Raw genomic sequence first — 8,018 nt, forward strand, 5'->3', positions numbered from 1 at the left:
AGAGCGCGCCTCCGCTCGGGTGCTTGTCGCGGTGGTGGTCTGCGGTGTCCCGAGGGGGCGAGCAGTGCTGTCAGTGGTGCTGATAGGAGAAAAGGATTTGGACGAGCACTGCTGTAAAAATGAAGGCTGGAGGCAAGGTGCAGCAAAAAAAATTATACTTTATTCAGGCATATAAGCCCAGGTAAAAACACACATGGAGAATCCTCTGACGCGTTTCGTACCTATGGGACTTTTTCAAAGAGTGATCTGAGGTAACCGGAACCGGCTAAATATAGCAATCTCTCCTCCACGCCGATGCATGGCTCCTCCCCCCCAAAAAGGAACTAAAGCCTTAGAATAACGTAAGTGAGTGGGGGTGAGTTGCCACGCAAGCTGCGTCCAAGGAGCAAGTAATCATTAGCAAAGTACATACAACTGTGTAAAGACACCACATTAACACTGCAGTATGTGTCCTATATTATGAGTATATATACAAAGTATCATGCCCAATATACCACATGTTAGATACTTTTACAGCACATAGTGTCAGTGCACAAGAATATGTAAACATTTGGCATTAGGTCCGGGTTAACCTATTTAAACTGACATTAAAATACATAGAAAATGATACAAAAAAGAAATACATAGAAAATACTTAAAACCAAGCACATATAATACATAGAAAATTTGTCCATTCTAGAATTTGGACCCTAAACTATAATGTAGAAAGTGTTATATGTGTTTGTTTAGTCCCTAAATATAATTTATAATCTAAACTATATTTTAATTCCTATAACGATACACAATAAATATAAACACATATTTAAACTTATCGAATATTCCATACATTAAAAAAAACTCCAAGTATGAATAAAAAAGATAATATGCATCCTCAGATGCATATTATATATCGTTAGCAAAAAAGCTCCTATTTAAACGATAAAGGGAATACCAAATATGATTATAGAGGTGACTCCACACATACTCGAACCCATAATTATATCCTATCTTTAATATTGGTATTCAATATTGACCTGATTGTTATGCTGGGTATATCCAGTATTTGGTCTATAGTGTTGTCGTACCTCAAGTAAAGATTCATTAATATTTATAAACTTGATAGTAACACTACTTAAAGAGACAGTTTCAAATAACCAGTTGGAGCTAATACAATGTAAGATACTCCCTATTTTATTGGAGTATGAGTATCCACCTATATAATAATTTCATATATTTAAAGAAATATCATAGTTGCAGTGACGCATTATGAGTCAGAAAAAAGGGGGGGTCTGTGAGTTGGGAATTCATAAAAAATGAGCCAATTCCCAGTCAACGTTAATTCCGTGTGGGTGGAGACTATTCATACAGAATATCCAAGACATTTCACGTCTGTTAAGAGTATTTAGTCTGTCTCCCCCCCTTGTTGCTACTGGGACATGCTCTAATCCTGAAAAGGAGAGATTCTCAATTCCTCCCATTGGGCAAGTTGAAAAATGCCTAGATACCGGATGCAGTGTATCCATCTTTTTGATCAAGCGTACATGCTCTTGTATCCTTTGTTTTAGGGGCCTAATAGTACGCCCAATATTGATCTTACTACAACCGCATTTGAGCATGTAAATAACGTAACTGGTGTTACAGTTAATAAACGTTTTTACATTCTTATATGTTTTTGGCGTGGAGCATTCGATGTTTTTGATAGCTTTGGCGAAGCGACATATACTACACTGGCCACATGGGAAAAAGCCTTTTGGTATAGTAGATACACCCATGATTTTTTTTGAAGTATACAAACTGGGTGACACAAATGCAGCTAAGGACTTCGCTCTACGAAATACCAATTTGGGACCTCTGTCCGTTATTTCTTTCAAATCTGGGTCCAATTTTAATGTATCCCAATGTTTGGAGATAATGGCCCGTATGGCGTTAGATTGTCCGCTCTGTTGGGTAATGAAAAGGGGTAATGGTTTAGTCCCTTGCCTACCCCAATGTCCTTTTTTGGAGATATTCATGGTTAAGAGATCTTTTCTTTCCATGGATTTCACCAAAACTAGTGTATCATTAAGATCTTTTTCCTTATACCCTCTCTCAAGGAATCTGGTAAGGAGTTTTTTTGCCTGTATGTCAAAGGTTTCTTCCGTGGAACATAACCGCCTAAGGCGTAACAATTGGCCCTTTGGGATGCCTCTTTTTAGGGGCCCTGCGTGATTACTACTGGCCATGAGATAAGTATTCCTGGAGTTGGGCTTCCTATATATGTCAGTCTGTACATTCCCCTCCATATCTAGGAATAATTTGAGGTCCAGATAACAAATTTGATGAGTATTATACTCGTGCGTGAAATATAAGTTATATTTGTTTGTATTAAGATTTTGTATAAAGCAATCCAGTGTTTGTGCATCACCCTCCCAAATAAAGATAAGGTCATCTATATAACGACGATAAAATAAAATGTGGTCTATAGATAGTGATTACCAAAAATAAAAAGTGACTCCCATAACCCCATAAATAAATTAGCAAACGAAGGTGCAAATGATGTGCCCATAGCTGTGCCTACAAGTTGCAAATAAAATTGTGCATCATAACAAAAATAATTCTGTGTAAGTAAGAAGGTGATTGATTCAATCAGAAAAGTGTACAGTGCTGGTGAAAGATTAGATGTGTCCAAATAATGTTGTATGGCCTCAATGCCTTGCCGATGGTCAATAATGGAATATAGAGACCTGACGCCCATCGTCACCCATAAACAATTGTTATTCCATTTAATGTATTTGAGATCTTCCATGAGATCTCTTGAATCTTTGATAAATGACGGAAGTCCCAAAACTATGGGCTGTAAAAATGAATCAACATAACGTGAAAGACCATCTCCCAAAGACCCAATGCCCGACACAATCGGCCTACCAGGCGGGTGTGTCAGGGTCTTATGGATCTTTGGGAGATGGTAAAATATAGGTGTTACTGGGTGAGGTGGATATAGGAAACCCAACTCCTTTGGATTCAACACATAAAGTATCTCGCCCAACTCCAATAAAGATTTTAATTCTTTCAAGAAGAGTGGGGTTGGATCTGACTTGAGTTTTTATACGAAGATGTGTCCCCAAGTTGTCTCAATGATTCTCTGTTATAGTCTTCTGAAGATTGGACCACAATAGCTCCCCCCTTATCCGCGGATTTAATAATCAGTGATTTATCTTTTTGGAGTTTAGTTAATTCATACCTCTCTGCCTTTGTCAGATTATCAACTCCGGGGCTGCCAATCAAAAAGCCATCAGCCAATATTTTCAAGTCCCTCTCAACCAATTTTTCAAAGGTTGAGATAAATGGACCTCTGGAACTATTGGCACAAAAAATTGATTTCTTTTTGAATAGTGTGTGTTTATGCTGAAAGAAATCTATTGAAGTATCGTATGATGGCAGTCCCGGTAATTGCTCATCTAACAAACCCTCTAGATCAGCAATGGCACAATGTTCCCTAAAAGATAATCCCTGTCTGTTTAGGCCCATATTCAGAATGTCTACCATCTCCAGATCCGCCTCATCTGAACCGTCTGACCTAGCATCCTGATCAACATTTGCTGTGGAGAAAAACTTGGTTAAGGCTAATTTTCTGGTGAAGCATTGCAGATCAATAACTGTATCGAACAGACGAAATTTGCTCTGTGGGGCAAAATTTAAGCCCTTATTAAGGAGTGACAACTGGTTCTGAGACAATGTTATATTAGATACATTGATTACATTGTCCTCCATTAGTTGTATTTCTTTCTCTTTGTTGCACCCCTTTGATGCTCCCCTCTTCCTCTTGGACCTCCACGTCCTAAAAAAGCAGAAGAAGAGGAGGAGGTGGAGGGTCTTGCATCATCGTCAAACATCTGCGTTGCTGCACCCACTCGAACTGAAGCGGATGAATCTCGGTATACCCCTCCAGTGCCTTTCTTTCTCCATTGATCGCGTGGCACTCGGGGGGTTGCATCACATTATGGCGACGCAGGTGGAAGTGCTGCCGCCTTTGCTGCGGAGAAGGATCAGGGGAGAGAGGTGAGCCCCAGGCAGGTAATTACAGGAAGATCAAAACCTCAGTACCTGTCTCATGTGCGACATCCCTTGTCTCCTGAGTGTGTGTGTGAGCAAGTGTGTGTGTATGTATGAGTGAATACAGATGCCCAGCCAGTCACCCATCTACCCAAGTGTCAGTCACAGTCACCAACCCAAGTGTCATTTAGTCACCCAAACCCTCTGTCACCCACCCCCTTCCCCTCTGTCACCCTTTCTCTCTGTCTCCCTCTCTCTGTTACCCACACTCTCTCTCTCTCTATCACCCCCACACTCTCTCTCTCTCTGTCACCGCCACACACACTCTCTCTGTCACCCCCACACACACTCTCTCTCTCTCTATGTCAGCCACACACTCTCTCTCTCTCTGTCACCCACACACACTCTCTCTCTCTGTCACCCACACACTCTCTCTCTGTCACCAACACTCTCACCCCACACTCTCGCTCTCTGTCACCCCCACACTCTCGCTCTGTCACCCCCACACTCTCGCTCTCTGTCACCCCCACACACTCTCTTTCTGTCACATCACTCTCTCTCTCTGTATCACACCCACTCTCTCTCTCTGTCACACCCACTCTCTCTCTGTCACCCCCACACACTCTCTCTCTGTCACCCCCACACTCTCTCTCTCTCACCCACACTCTCTCTCTCACCCACACTCTCTCTCTCACCCTCTCTCTCTCACCCACACTCTCTCTCTCTCACCCACTCTCTCTCTCTCACCCACACTCTCTCTCTCTCACCCACACTCTCTCACCCACTCTCTCTCTCTCTCTCTCTCTCTCTCACCCACACTCCCTCTCTCTCACCCACACTTCCTCTCTCTCACCCACACTCTCTCTCTCTCACCCACACTCTGGATCTGGATATCTTATTTACCCTATATATCTTAACTGCCCTATACCTACACCAAAATAACCTATACTGCTTTCTTCCAGATCTGACTCTCGAGCTTCACACGAGAGACATCGGAATCCCAACTAACCCAGAAGACAGGTAAGGAACACATCCCCTCCAATATAAAACATTGTGGGAATGAAGGTACCTGGACACTGAGGGACTGCGGATCAGGTAAGATCCCAGGCGGGATTGCTGCTTTAGATATTGTGAAGTGGGGGCGTCCAGACACTGGTTAAGGGGTTCAGGAAACTAGTCATTCACATATGGCTTTTTTTCTAGATCCGACATTTACACACACACACACACACACAAACACAAACGTAATTATGTAACAAGGACTAATTGTAGTAAAGTATAAATGTAATACAATGAATAAACTGTTATGTCAAAAATGAATGTTATTAGTTCTTACTAGGAATTTATTCAATTTCTTTTTTAAAAAGCGGGTCTAGGGGTGGCTCTTGGGGCGGGGCTAGGTGGCGAGTAGATTTTTTGGGTCGGCGAGTAGATTTTTGGGTGATTTGTCGACCACTGGTGATTTGAGTAAAGTGTGATACTGTTACAGTAGAGATGTACAAGAGCCATTAAAAAAATAAAGGTAGTGTTTAATGTGAGACATGTCTACACTATATCTTCTATTTATACACATGTAGGGTTCCTACAGTAGCATTTAAGGGCACACATATTTACGGCGACCCTTACAGCCATGGAGTATCATAGGCAAAGATATTCAGTGCACGTCCTTGAGTTGACACTGGTAGCAAATCTGACTACATCTGTACGTGTATACATATGTGTATACTTAGGGTTGTTACACTATACATTTACACTTTGAACATCTCACCCATTTCAGCATTTAGCAAAGGTTGAACTTGATAGATGTACTGAACAGTATGTCCTTTTCTGGAACCAAAACTACAATGTAATTATAACGAAGCCTGCCATCCAATCACTCCTAAATCCTTCTCCATCAAAGATTTACCCAATTGTGTCCTATTAAGTAAGTTTTTAAGTAGTATGCTTACTGTTGCTACCCAAATGCATAATGGTACATGTAACTATATTAAGGCTTATCTGCAATTTTTCTGACTATGCTTCCAATTTATCCAAGTGAAATTACATTCTGCTCTCATTTTACAACCTTTCACAATTTAGTGTCATTAAGAAAGATGGAGGCTTTGATCTCTATGGCTTACTGTACATATAGGTCATTAATACAGTAATTCTATCTTTCCGCTTTGCAAGCCAACTGAAGAATTTCCAGATATTTGAGAATAACACTGACAGGATCAGTACTACTACTTTCAAACTTATGAAAATGCTTGAAAATGGCTTCTAATTTGTGAATGTGTATATACAGTAATATTTCCATTTGAGAGACATATATATATATATATATATATAAACAGAAAAAGAGAGAGCGCACGCCCCATAGCATAACACTATATGTTTATTGTAAAAAAGGGGAAGGAGGGTGGGGGGTGGGGGGGATTGGAAATGCACTCACAAGATTAAAATATATAAAAGGCAGTTTGTGAATTAATATCACCACCATCCGGTTCTGTAGCAGGATAACGTCTTTGTGGACTCCTCCAGGACTGCCAAACGAAATCACCATGAACCAGGTACCAGGGGCTCCGTTTGCCGTCTGTATGCTGTCCCGAAATCAGCCTCTCCACTTCCAATGGCCGCTTGTAATGTATCCACGCTTGGTTTGGCCTCGTGTGCGTGCGCAGCGTCGTCGTGACGTAATTGCGCTGTCAGTTTCCCTGGCGCGTTTCGTCACCAACGGGCGACTTTCTCAAAGGGCTGAACTTTGAAAAAGTCGCCCGTTGGTGACGAAACGCGTCAGGGAAACTGACAGCGCAATTACGTCACGACGACGCTGCGCACGCGCACGAGGCCAAACCAAGCGTGGATACATTACAAGCGGCCATTGGAAGTGGAGAGCTGATTTCGGGACAGCATACAGACGGCAAACGGAGCCCCTGGTACCTGGTTCATGGTGATTTCGTTTGGCAGTCCTGGAGGAGTACATAAAGACGTTATCCTTCTACAGAACCGGATGGTGGGTGATATTAATTCACAAACTGCCTTTTATATATTTTAATCTTGTGAGTGCATTTCCAATCCCCCCCAACCCCCACCCTCCCTTCCCCTTTTTTTACAATAAACACACAGTGTTATGCTATGGGGCGTGCGCTCTCTCTCTTTTTTCTGTTTTTAGATATCTGTGGAGGTGGTTAACCCCGTGTGAGAGCAGCCGAAGACCCCTTTATCTACACCTAATACCCACCATTATGGACTAACTATTGAAGGACTGGTTGGACTTTTTTTACAATATTTTTTCCTCTTTTTCTTTTAGGACGTTTCACACTTTCTACGCATATCAATTTGGTTGTGTTTTAGTATAGCTTATTAGGTAGTATTGTTCATATTATATGTTGTTTGAATTTTCACTATATTATTTTATGCACTTTTAATATCATATACACAATCCATCCTATTGATGGAACAATAGTTCTACTATCACATTTAATATATCACGGTACTTTTTTTGGCGCTACAATTTTTTGCTCATATATATATATATATATATATATATATATATATATATAGATACACAGTGTCGACAAATCATCCAAAAATCTACTCGCCGAACAAAAAATCTACTCGCCACCTAGCCCCGCCCCTAGCCCCGCTTTTTACAAAAAATAAATGTGTGGGGGGGTGGGGCAAACAAAGTGGTGGGGGGCAAACAAAGTGTTGGGGGGCAAACAAAGTGGTGGGGGGGCAAACAAAGTGTTGGGCGGGGCAAACAAAGTGGTGGGGGCAAACGGAGTGGTTGGGGGGGGTAAATGGAAGGGGGGGAGAGGGGAGGGAAGTGGGGAGGGAAGTGAGGGAGAGGGGAGGGAAGTGGGGGGAGGGAGGAGGGAAGGGGGGAGAGGAGGAAGGGGGGAGAGAGGAGGGAGGGGGGGAGAGAGGAGGGAAAGGGGGGAGAGAGGAGGGAAGGGGGGGAGAGAGGAGGGAAGGGGGGGGAGAGAGGAGCGGGAAGGGGGTGGAGCCGAGGAGGGAAGGGGGGG

The 8,018-nt window shown here is 42.4% G+C and overlaps 1 long non-coding RNA gene across 2 annotated transcripts in view; it reads right to left on the reverse strand.

Moving 5' to 3' along the window:
- Positions 1-138: 138 nt before the first annotated feature.
- LOC142495199 (uncharacterized) overlaps positions 139-8,018 on the reverse strand; it is an 18,801-nt gene continuing 10,921 nt past the window's right edge. Inside the window, exons 2-3 of one of the 2 annotated variants that reach the window (XR_012801692.1) lie at positions 5,081-5,163; positions 139-3,991 (exon numbers count right to left, since the gene is read on the reverse strand). This is a non-coding gene — a long non-coding RNA (uncharacterized LOC142495199). The remainder of the gene's footprint in view (positions 3,992-5,080; positions 5,164-8,018) is intronic. The other variant, XR_012801693.1, reaches the window with a different exon arrangement.

This window comes from Ascaphus truei, chromosome 5 (assembly GCF_040206685.1).
Source record: "Ascaphus truei isolate aAscTru1 chromosome 5, aAscTru1.hap1, whole genome shotgun sequence".
In the NCBI taxonomy this organism is placed as follows: Eukaryota; Metazoa; Chordata; class Amphibia; order Anura; family Ascaphidae; genus Ascaphus; species Ascaphus truei.